Here is a 13,213-nt window from a genome sequence, read left to right on the forward strand (position 1 = left end):
TGATAACTTTTTGAGCATAGTTCCAAATTGCTCTCCAGAATGGTTGGATCCATTCCCAGTTCCACCAACAATGTATCAGTGTCCCAGTTTTCCCACATCCCCTCCATCATTCATCATTATCTTTTCCTGTCATCTTAGCCAAGCTGACAGGTGTTTAGTGGTATCTCAGAGTTGTCTTAGTTTGCATTTCTCTGATCAGTAGTGATTTGGAGCACCTCATATAGTTTCAATTTCTTCGTCTGAAAATTATCTGTTTATATCCTTTAACCATTTATCCATTGGAGAATGGCTTGAATTCTTATAAATTTGAGTCAGTTTTCCTCAGAGACATCAAGGAGCTAAATATCTCTGTTCCTCAGTTTCCTCATCTGGAAATTAAGTTCCTCCCAAAGCTCACCTTCAGTGTTCCCTGTTCTAAGGTCTGGGATTTTACACTCTGAGGAACCTCCCATCTCTGACATCCCTGACCTGGAATATCCCTTTCAGCTTGGATGGTCCATGTTCTGGTTTTCAGAACTATTCCAGCTCTGATGTTCTGTGTGGTCCTTGAGCCAACCCATTACACTAAAGGAGCAGGCTGGAGATTCCATTTTCCGACTCTGACCTCTGACACAGTTATGAAGAAGGGAATGGAATGTTGACAGGAGTTTTCCCTGAGAGCCTCTTTTCAAGAGCACGAGGTTTGGGCCATGAGAGATTGCTAAAATTCACAGGCAAATGAAGTCACCAGGGTTAGTCAGACCTGTGGAAAAGGCCCCCAAATTCAGAGGCCTGGGGCCTTGGCTGCCCAGCAAATAGGATGGTCTTGTGACATATGAACCTGTATGAAAGCATGTAAAAAATCAGAAATTCCTACATGGGTGAGGTATTTGTGGGAATACCAGGCACCCTAAAGGGTTAATTGGATATATGTGTAATGTTTTACTGAGTTGCTATAATTATAGATTAGATTTCATTCGCTGTTACACAAAAATGTTGAATTGTAGTGAAGGAAAATAAATATAGAGTATATAATTTTACATATTTAATTATGCTGGATTGAAATTGTGACCTCCCTGCTCTGAATCACTTTCTCACAGCATAAATGGAAGTTAGGAAGAGCAAAAGAGTTATCATTCTTATTAACAGATGAGAAAACTGAGGCACAGGTGGGGAAAGTTGCTTGCTCAGGTCTAGCAGATTTTAATTGGGAAAAATATAAAGTTAAATTGAGAGAAATGCAAAGGTTTTTTCTTGGGAATAAAAGACTAGCTGTGCACATATACATCATCTGTATACATGGCATAGCTATTCAGTAGTTTTGTGTAAAAAAAAAAAAAACAGATCTGGGGTTTATAAATAGACCATAAGCTCAATGTGAATCTATTGTGTGACCTTGATAGCCAAAAGAGTGATTAGTGTTATTGGCTCTATTAGTAAAAGCAGAATACCCAGAAAGTTAAGAAGCTCTCTGCCGAATTTAGACCACATTTGAAGTGTTGGGTTCCATGATGGGTACATCATGTGTAGGAATGTACCTCTTTATGGTCCTCCTGGGGCCAGCCTGCTAAGATTTAGGAAGCTGCTATTACTGTGCATAACATTTTCCTGCTTCTGCTCACTTTACTTTGCATCAATTTGTGTAAAGTGTATGTGTGTTTTTTAAAAATATATTTTCTGGGGGTATATGTTAAATTCAAATGCAAGACACTGCTCCAGGGCAATCCCAATAAACTTAGAATAGAAAATGCCATCAGCATTAAGAAAGAGAACTGCGGAAATTGAATGTAAATCAACACATACTATGTTCTCTTTTTTGTTCTGTTTTTTTTTTCCCTCTCTGTCGTGATTTTTCCCATTTGTGCCATTTTTTCTCTCCCAACATGATTCATAAAGAAATGTAAATTAAAAAAGTTAATATATATGTATACTCAGAAAAATAAAATAACTAATAAAAAGAAAAAAAGAAAGGCATTATGGTAAAGTGGAGTCCAGGAAGATCTGAATTCAAAACCTGCTTCTGACAGGTACCAGACCCCAGGTAAGACACTTAATTTCCCATTGCTCCAGCTAACTCTCTAAGGCTGTAAGATACGGAAGAAGTGCCACATATGTGGATAGAAGGAATTTCCTCATCAGAATGTTTCCAATACCAACAAAACCACATTTGCAGTTCCTTTCTCTAGCCCCACTAAAATTAACATGAGAGGAACCAAACTACCTCTCTTCTCTGCTTACATGGCTGGATCAGGTGCCATCTGGGCTCCCTTCCAGCTCTGCAAATAAGCTGCCTGCATTATGGATGAATCCCTTACCCCCACCTCCAGTGAATAATGTTTTACATATAAGGGCAGCAGAGAAGCAGGAAAAACAATAAGGAAATTTACTCTCTGGGCTCATGGGTACACTCCTTTTTAAAAGGAAAATATGCTTTGGCAAACACTTCTGCCGGATCGGGTTGATTGCCAGGTTGAGCCAAAAGGTCAAGGCTGAGCAAACCTTTTCCCCTGGCAGCTCCTCCCCACCCCGGACCCTCTGGAAGGATTTGGTCTCCAGCAGACAGATCTCCTTAGTATGGAGTGGGGATGGGGCCAGTGGCTTTCCTCTGCACCTCTGAGAGCTGTACCCTTGACACCTTACTGTCCTCCCACCACCCCCAGTTCTGATTATCCTTCTCCCTGCTGCAAACCCCACAGTGAGAGCCGGAAGGGAGACCTTGACTCTTATGCAGTCCAATTGCGTCGTTTTACTGAGGTGAAAATGGAGGAAAATAAGCAAGGGGAAATGACTTAATTAAATTAGAATCATTTAGTGGTGGGATCTAAACCAGAATGTAGGTGTCCTGAATCCTGGGTGTTTTTGTTTCTTTCTAAAAATTAAAAAAAATTATAAATAATAAGAAATTCAATGAATTCAAGCAAAGTAATTTGGGGAAGGGGCAAGTCAATAAAATCTTTAACAATAGCATCATAATAATACGACTACCTCTCAGGGGTCCTCAAACTTTTTAACTAGGGGGCCCGTTGTTCACTGTCCCTCAGACTGTTGGAGGGCCTGACTATAGTAAAAACAAAAACTTTGTTTTGTGGGCCTTTAAATAAAGAAACTTCATAGCCCGCGGGCCATAGTTTGAGGACCCCTGTCAGGATTTACAAACTGCTTTCCCTGGGAAATACTCAGGGCAAATATCATGATGGTCATTTTAAAGCTGAGGAAGCTGAGGCTCAGAGAGGACATTGATTTGCTAGCAATTGATCTCTGACTGAGTGCATTTGTTATCATCTGAAGAATCTAATCAGAACTATTGACTTTTTCTTTTGTCTTAAAAGAGAATATAAAAAATGGATTTTTATTCAGTATTAAAACATCTAAAGAAAGATCACAAGCATATTCAATAGGCACCCTATGGAGGATTTCCAGGAGAACATGGACAAAACAACTCTTGTCTAGGAGCACAAGAATTGAACAAGATGAAAAAAATTAATTTTTATTGTCACTCTCAATTTTTCTCTTCCCCTTTACCTCCTCCTCAACTCATTGAGAAGGCAAGAAATATAACATGCATTATCATATGCAATCATGCAAGACATATTTAGGAGGATATATATTTTCACAAAACAATGACTTATTTATTAGGCTTCATTTTTCCAACTCTTTTTTTGTCTATGTATTCAAAGTTTTGTTACTTTTTAGTCAGTCCTAATCTAGGGCAATACTATTCTTGCAGTTTAAAAATTTTTTATTTGATTTGCATTATTTCAGGCTGCCAACAAGCATTTATTAAGCATTTATGATACAGTAGATGCTTCATAAATATTTGTTGACTGACTGACAGATGTGTTAAATGCTAGAGATACAATGAAAAGCAAAAAAACAATACCTGACCTCAAGTACTTTATAATCTAATAAAAGAGACAACTTGCAAATGACTTATTACTGGCAAGATAGAGAGAAGATAATCTCAGAAGTGAAGACACTTTTAGATGTCTTTATGTTTCTCATATTTGAAAATTTGAATGGCATAATATTGTTTTATTACATTGACAAACCATGAATTTTTCAGTTATTTCCTAATTATTAGCAATAAAGGTGTTTTCTCTCCTTTGATCATTGGGGATACAGAAAGAAGCAAAAGATGATTCCTGTCCTGAAGGAGCTTACAGTTCAATGGAGAAGATAACAAACAAATATATATATAAAGCTATATATAGGATAAATAGAAATGACTAACAGAGGGAAGTACTAGACTCAAGAAGCATTAGAATTCTACCTACTGTTACTCCAACCATTACCCTTTGGATGACCTGTAATTTTAAATCTTTGGAGACTGAGGTATTCTGTGCTTTGCAGATAGATCAATGGAATAATATTGAAGTTAAAAAATAGATCTTTGTTTCATGGGAAAACTTAGCATTATTAAAAGCCCTGCTTTGAAAAAGTATTTCAAAGGCAATCCAGTCTGTTCTCCCCTTACTGTTCATTTCTGAGCCCATCTTATTGTCCATTCATAGTATCTGTCTCAGCTATATAAACTGGAGAACCAGCTCATTGGGTTGTCTTCCCAACCATAATTGTAGTCTTCCCTGTATCTGAGTATTCTTGAATGGATAGTTAGATCAATGTGATAGATTTCCTGTTTATTGTTTAATGAATACTAAAGAAAAACAAAGAAAAATTAAAAACCCATGAGATTTGGTAGAGAACTTTAAAGGTTCTCTTCCCATAAGGAGTGTATTATATATATGTTAAGCTCATTACATGACAGATGCAATCATCCAGATAATTTTGTTTAATGACCCTTCTGTGTTTAAACATCAAGTGAAGAATCAGACAGGAAGACACATTCATTAATGTCATGGCAGATATCTTGTGCAAAATTAAAACAGAAGGTAACTATTTTAATGTTGGAGGAATCCTATGTAGGCTTCTGTTTGAGAAAGACATTGTATTGAATGGACTCAGCCCCAGAACACTACAAAGTCTTTTTAGTGAGACCTATCGTCATTTAAAAGAGACTATACAAGAAATCTATACAGGAAAAATCAAGTGGATGAAAAATGCATGTTGTCTAGATTATTTTAGATTAATTGGAAAAGCAAGTAATTTTCTATTAATATATGTATGTTAGTTTGGTTCTGGCAGTGGTCAACAATAAGAGTCCAGAGTTCAATGGGAAAAGGACACCTGGATCATACTTGGAAGCTTGTGTTATCTTTTCAATGACCCCAAATTTCTTGTGTCATGAAAATCCTTCTGAAGATGCTCAAAAGATGCAAATAATATAATAGAACTTTAATATATATTAGGGGCCCCAAAGGCCAATGGAAAAAATTAATAGTGGTATAAGCAGACTTCTATATATTACCAAGGATGACTTGCTTGGGGGAATTGATTTAAAAAAACCTCAAAGATAACTGGAAAAAAGGGATGAACTGATGGGTCATACAGCACTAATGACAAATAGATAGCCTAAGTTAGGGATTGTCTGTCTATGACTGTAATGTAAGTATATTGATAATGAAAATATTAAAAGAACCAGAGGAAGACCTTAGCCATGTTGGTAGATGGTCCATGAATCATCTTTGGAAAGCCAGGGACAAGGATTGCAGAAAATGAAAAGATGTGGATGGATTGTAATGCACACAGATGAAGCAGGACCTGTCTCAATGAGGTTATGGATCTATCAAGGTATTGGAATAGAAGTTAAATTCAAGTAGTAAAAGTGGGCAATCATGCTGTTAATTTTTTTTTTCATGAGACTACTTCTAAATTTTTTCCATGTAATGTTAATTCTTGGTTTCAATAGATAATTATCTTTTTAAGGAAAAAAATTTATATTCTCATACTTTTTAAAAAACATTTTTAGAAATCATAAATGGGTATTACATAATATTTTACATTTTTGTGTAATGATATAGCATCAATAGTTTTTCTTATTGATATGATTTATTATTTTCTTATTTTTCTTAATTTTGAATCATTATTGAATTCATAAGTTCCACTTAGCTGTAAGTATATTATATATATAATTTTGGAACTAATAATATATTTTGCTTGCTTTTTTTTTTAACATTTAGTATTTTATATGTTTTCCATTAGTTCTCTATAGAACTATAGATAAGACAGTCCAAGTATTGTAAAAATATTTCTGAGATATTAATAGCATATAGTATATATGTATATATTTTTGGATCTAGTTATTGTGGGAATTTATTTTTCTTGACCATATGTGTTTGTTAAACAGGTTTTGTTTTTCTTCTTTTTTCAGTGATAATAAGGAAGGAGAAAAAGTGGGAAAGAGAGAATTTAGCTCTTTAAAAATAAAATTGAGTTTTAAAAAACATATGGTTCCTTTGATATTCTTGACCTTTTGTTCTTCCAAATGCATTTTGTTATTTTTTCTAACTCAGAAAAATATTTTTTTGGTAATTTTATTGGATGATATTAAATATATAAATTAGTTTAGGTAAAATTGCCATTTGATTATATTGGCCCTTCCTATCAGTGAACAATTACAATTTCTCCAATTATTTAAATCTAATTTTATTTGTATTAAAATTTTTAAATAATTTTATTCACTTAGCTCATGGATTTATTTTGTTTTACTTTATTTTGTTTGTATCATGATTTTCCTTTACTCATTTTTATTTTTGGTAATTTTAGTTTTTGTTTCTTTTGGATTAAATTTGCTAATCATTTAAAAAAAATTTAGGTGTTAAAACAACTTGGTTGTATTTGTCACTTTAATTGTTCCTTTTGTTTTCTATTTAAGGGGGAGGTCTAGAAAAATGAAATCATGCTTACTTTTGGTAATTTCATCCTCCAGAAGCCTATATGTGAGCTGAGCAAATTTTTGCATACCCAGTTTGAAAAAGACAACAGAAATTTTGCTGGGGAGAGTGAATCTTGGGTGCTGAGAACTCAGAGTAGGCCAGGGTCAAGTGTGATGATCAAGTGATTGATGGCCAGGGCTTCTGTAACTAAAGATGGGATCAAGAATGGAAATAACCAGAGCCTGGAGAGAAAACCAGGAGCTGAACTGGAAAACAGATCAGGAAGTGGAGCCTGAAGCTATAGAGAAAATGCCCAACTTGTAAGTGAGTAGCTAATATACAATCTTGCTTCTGTGCTGCGGAGTTCAAAGGGTTCCTGTAGGGAGCATCCCTGTAAGGAGGAATGGATACAGTGCTGGGCTTGGACTAAGGAAAAACCGGATCCATATTTTGCCTCTGACATTTACTAGCTTTGAGACACAGCCAAATCACTCAACCTCCCAGAGTCTCATTTTGTCATCTGTAAAATGAGAGGATTGGATTAAATATATTTTAAGGCTTCTTCTAGCTCTAGGAATGATATAGGATCATAGGCAAGATGGATAGCAACTACTTAAGAATGAGTGGAGAGTTTAATAACTGAGTCAATATATATTGTTGCTTATTAGTTTGTTTAATTAAATGCTTTTGCTTTAAATTTGCTGTCTTAAACTTTGTCACAGAAATTTAAATATCAATGGGAACTCTTAAGCTATAGGTTTAAAGAGATGACTAAGGGAGTAGTGTCAGGGACCTGGGAGGGAGGTCATGTTTTATAGTGGATGGGGTCCAGGGCTATGTTTATTTTTATTAGTTTCTCCCCTTATAATAAAAATTTCATTTATTAGTTTCTACCTTTTCTAATTTCTTTAAATGTGGATTCAATTAATTTAATTTCTCTTTAAAAAAAAATTCTTGATCTAGGCATTTAGTGCATAACTTTGCCACTAATTATTGGTTTGGTCATATGTGTCATGTTGCCATTTATGTAATTTGTTATTATTTTTTACAAATTATTCATTAATACATTCCTTGTTGGGTAAATTAGTGATTTCCATATAAGCCAATGCCTTTTGTTCATATTATTATTATTTCTTTCTAGTGGAATCACAGATAATCACAGAAGAACCACAACAGATGATCCAACAGCAACAGAAAGACTTTTCAGTCATTTTTAAGTCATGCTCCACTCTTCATGACGCCTTTTGTGGTTTTCTTGGCAAAGATACTGGAATGGGCCATGTCCTTCTCCAGATCATTTTACAGATGAGGAAACTGAGGCAAGCAGGATGAAGTGACTTGCTCAGAGTCACTCAAATGGTAAGTATCTGAGGCCAGATTTGAACTCATGAAGATGAATTTTTCTGACTCCAGACCTTGTACTCTATCCACTGTACCATCTAGTTGACCTCTGTAGCACGTGAATGCAATGGGATATTAAATCTGAGGACATTCAGAGACAACTCGATTTGTACAAACTGATGTGGAGAACAATAAGAGAAGCAACATTGCAAGACTCCAACGCTCTGCTCAATGGAAGGTCCAGTGGTGATAGGAGGATGGATGCTTTGAGGATCATGCCCCTGCCTCTCAGCACACAGGTGCTGGGCTCCACATGTGGAAAGACGATTACATTTTCAGAGGTGGCTAATATATTGATTTGTTTTTATTGATTCAACAAAGAAGGATTCTATTAGGGTCAGAGATGAGGCGACAATTATGTAGCAAAAGAACAACAATAAAACTTTTTAAAAAAGACAAATGATGGATTCAAGCAGTTTGTGGTCTTATTACTGATCATAATTTGTGAGGGAAGAGTGATATCAAGGACTCCATCAATAACAGGGATGAGGAGAAAAGGAGCTGGCTGATTAGGTAGAGAAAGGGAAGGAAGCAGTTGAATAGCCTGAGCACTGTACTGATGTCCACAAAATATTGAAAAACAAAACAAAAAAAAAAAAAAAACAGAGAATGCCCTGAATATGTTGGTTAGATCCTTTATGAAGGATTTAGGGGGATGAATAAATGGAAAAACATTTATTAAGTTTTTACCACATGCCAACTGTACAAGGTATAGGGAATACAAATAAAAAGTAAAGAAAGTCCTGCCCTCAAGGAGCTTATACTCTCTAATGGGAAAGACAAGAGTGGTGGGCAGGGAAGAGTTCTTTCGTGTGGGGAATCACAGGGATAGTTAAGGAGGCCCTTTCCAGAAGCAATGGTAATATTAATTTAATACTGTGCCCAGAGCAATGGGTGTAAGGAGGTCCTGCCCGAGTAAGGGTGAGAGGGTATCCACTGTGGCAGAGTGGTGGCAAGATGATGGGTGGATGACTAAATATTATGTAACACAGAGCCTGGGGCCAATTAGGAGAATGAGTTAGATGAGTTTGTGCTCACTCATCAATCAGAAAGTCAAACCACAGCTGGATGGATCACCAGGAAGGAGAGAAGGAAGACATTGAATCTGGATCAGGTCCAGAGGATAGCTGCTCCAGCTGGGAAGAAGAGATGCGATAGATGGAAGACATGGTGATGGATAATGGACAAGAATTGGACAAAAAGAGTAAGAACAGATGGGCTTGATCTTCTATGGTGGGGGTACTAGCCACTAGCCATTGGATCATGGATCCAATAAATGATTAAAGCATTTCTACTTTGATTTCAGAAGTCTGCAATATACTGCATGTCTTGCTTTCTAAATTTATCTAGCACTTCTTATGTGCTGAAGAACATGATTTTTTTGTGAGCCTTTCAGTGTGTATTTGAGAAATGTATATTTTCCCTGCTTTTTCGATTAAATTTTCTCTCTTTCTCTTTCTCCCTCCCTGTTTGTCTCTTTCCCCTGTCTCTGTCTCTCTTCCTCTATTCCTCCTTCCTTACCTGCCCCCTCTTTTTTCTCTATTTTAATCCCTCTCTTTCATCCCCTTCTTTCTTTTTCTCCCTCTTTCCTTTTCTCATTCTTCCTATATCTCTTTTCCATTATCTCTCTTTCTCCTTCTCTATCTTCTTCCCTCTCCATTTTTCTTTCTCAAATCTAGTTAGAGTTAATAATCTGTTCAAGTTAATAACATTCTATCTTTTTTGCTTGGTTATAATATTCTCATAGTTGACTGCTGAAATCTCAGTTTATTACTTTTTCTATCAATTTCAGCATGTGAAGATGTTATGTTTTTCCTTGACCCAATTCCACAAATTGATATATAACTTGGTATATAACCAATATATAATTGGTATATATAAATGTATATTTATATATGTGAGAATTGCATCAGTGCTTCATTGATAGCTCCCAAATATGAAAAGAACCAGAGTGGATGCTCTAGCATTTTGAATCTCAAGAGTTTGACTTCGAATTCTGGTTCTGCTACTTATTATCTGTGAAACCTTAGAAAAGCCTTGCTTGGTTCCAGTTCCTTATTTGTAAAACCAAAGAGTTGGATTAGATGCCTCTGAATCCTTGTCCTGGTTGAACAGAGGTCTGATCTTGCTCTTAAATTGAAAATTGCTCATTTTTTCATGTATATGCTATCATCTACCCTAACATATACCCTTCCTTACTTCTGCTTTACTGCTTGTTCGGATAAATATATTTGCTTGCTATCCGTGATTGTCTTTTATGTTATAAACATTTGATGAGAGAGAGTTGAGATGGCAAAAGTAAACTATTACCCTTCTCTGTTGAATCATCAAGGGAATTGACTTTATCCTGAACTCTGAAAAGAGTATTCTGTCTCTAAACTGTAAACACCTGACATGGAGTAGACAGATATAATTTGAGACCAATATTTCTCTTGGAAATAGGAGAGTTGAGGAGTGAGTGCCCAGCTTTTCTGCTCTGCCCAAAGCTGGAAATCACAGTTTCCCTGGAGACATGGTAGGCCAAATTCCAGATCAGATCAAATCTGTCTAAATATATACCTGAAACATGGGCCACCTCAGGTCCCTGTGGTTCAGGTCAGACCTATTAAATTATAATCCGATGTTATCATTTATGAAAAGGTATGAAAGAATGAGAATGACATAAGATGAGAAGGCCTGGAGAAGTCTGTACTAGTGAAGGAAATACCCATACCAATAAAATTCTAGATCTATTAGAAAATCTGATTTCCTCAAAAATAGTGATAAGATTTTTATCTTTTGGGGGTGTGTGTTCTGGGACACCAATAATACTGATGCCTCTCCTTCTAATCCTGTCCTCCAGGTACATGACTTTCCCTTCCCTATTTTTGATTTCCCCCCCCATTTTTGTGATTTTCTGAATTTCTTCTGAGCACCACAGTCCTGATGGATGAGGGTTTTCTTGATGGATGAGAACTTATCACATTTAGCTAAAGCTAGATTCATCATGCTGATCTCCTTCCTTTTTCACAATGTGCTCCAGAATCACATATATTTACCTCCCCATAAATTTCCTAGCTTTCCAGCACCTCTGCCTCTGGGAACTTTTTAAGTGAATTCTTTCATTTCTAAAACATCATGCCTGAACACTACTCACCTATGTTTGTGTTGTATCCCTATTAAAATGTAAACACCTTGCTTTTTGTATTTGTATCTACAATGCTTAATGTAGCATTTGGCCTCTAGTAAAAAGTGCTCAATAAATGCTTTTTCATTCATTCATTTTCTATTTCAGTTGCATTGTCTATCCATATTTTTCTGTTGAATTATTTAATTTTTTTAAAAGACAATTCAGTGAAATGTTTCAGTTATAGTCCTGCTATATACTAGGATCATAACATTTAAAAGAACTTCAGAGATCATTAAGTCCCACCCCTTTATTTTACAAACAAAGAAACTGAAAATTGGGGGGAACTGACTTTTTCAACTTTATCCATCGAGTAGATAGCAGAGCAGAGATTTGAACACTTTTGTGTCAAGTCCAGCATCCCCTGCCCCATTATACCATACTGTCTTTCCTGTACAATGTTGGACTTGGTGCTATTTTCTATTTTGAGCAGACTTTTTTCATTCTCATCTGAGGTTTCTTAGCTACATCTAGTTCTTTCCACTTAGTGTTTATGTTCAACTATGCTATCCTACTTGAATTCCAGTTCTTTGAGAGATCCAATGTTCCATCTCAAACAAACCTCATTTCAGACCTGGAAAGTGGGCTAAGATTGAGATGGGATTGGGATAAAGGGAAGAGAATATGGACTTTATCTATATGTACAGGCGTCATGATAAGTATGTTTTGCAAATATTATCTGATTTGATCCTCACAACAACTTTGGGCACTATTATTATGCCCACTATACAATTGAGAAAACTGAGTTAAATAGAGATGATGTGACTTGCCAATAAGCAACTGAGGTTGGATTTGAATTTAGGTCTTCCTGGCTTTAGGACCAACACCCTCTCCATTTAACCACCAAGCTGTCAATGGGACTTAAGAGTTTGATTCTTAAATGAAAAAACAATTCTCTATCTAGTAAGGATTGAGATATCCATCATGTTTGGGGTAAGAGACTAACACCCTGCAAAGTACCAAAATGAAATTTCTGGTTTTTTTTTTTATTTTTTTTTTTATCATATCCTATTTACCTCCTGGGTTAGGGGAGTGGTGATGGGCTGTTTTATCACTTGGACAGATCTTGGGGAATATATGAGGAGAGGAGAAATTTAGGTGCTGATCTGATAGATTTGGGAGGCTGGTTCCTAAAGCTTTCCCCCTAAGCATTAGATCTGCCATTTAAGTCAGCTCTTACCAGACAGAGAGCCTAAGTTGTGACTACATGCTTGAAAAACAGCTAGACATCCCACAGGCCTGATGAACTGTTTCTTCATTTTGTGTATGGGGAGGAAACGTTCAGCAGAGTAAACACAAGAGCAAAGCCACCCTCTTCCCTGTGGCTTTTAAGGGCACTGCTTAGAATGTTCAGCAAATATTTATTAAGATTTTCTTAATTTGTACAGAAGGAGGCATAAGAATGATGTACAAGAGGTCAAGGAAGTGGAGAACTGGGTCAAGGAGAGGGAAGCTGGGGCAAAGGGAATAAAGATATTTTACTCTTTTTAAATTTTCTTCATTCTCACTCATACTTGCCAAACTTCTATCTGGACAAGTTTTCTCATCTGTAAAATGAGGGAGGTTGGACTAACTGACTTCTAAGTTTCTTTCTACTCTTTTGACCCCATGATCCCAAACCTATCACCTTGGGTAAGATGTGAGATGTGCAAATGTTAGAGAATCCTTCCTAAATGTTCACACGGATTATTTGTACCCAAACTTCTGCACTCATTTTGGTTTGATTGGCCACAATTAGACACACTGCAACTTGACTCTAACATAGATTGTCATTTTGGCCCTTTTCAGGAACTATGGACAATAACCAACCAACCAATCATTTTGGGTCACTCTGTGCCTTTCTTTTTTTAATCTAAAAACAGAATATCCCCTAAATACCTCAATGAATGGGTCA

At 36.1% G+C, this 13,213-nt stretch overlaps 1 long non-coding RNA gene across 1 annotated transcript in view; it reads left to right on the top strand.

Annotated features, from left to right (window-relative positions):
• The window catches only part of LOC116420778, a 40,573-nt gene extending 32,505 nt beyond the window's left edge, over positions 1–8,068 (top strand). Inside the window, exon 3 of the long non-coding RNA XR_004231217.1 lies at positions 7,894–8,068. This is a non-coding gene — a long non-coding RNA (uncharacterized LOC116420778). The remainder of the gene's footprint in view (positions 1–7,893) is intronic.
• The last annotated feature ends 5,145 nt before the right edge of the window (positions 8,069–13,213 follow it).

This window comes from Sarcophilus harrisii, chromosome 1 (assembly GCF_902635505.1).
Source record: "Sarcophilus harrisii chromosome 1, mSarHar1.11, whole genome shotgun sequence".
Lineage (NCBI taxonomy): Eukaryota > Metazoa > Chordata > Mammalia > Dasyuromorphia > Dasyuridae > Sarcophilus > Sarcophilus harrisii.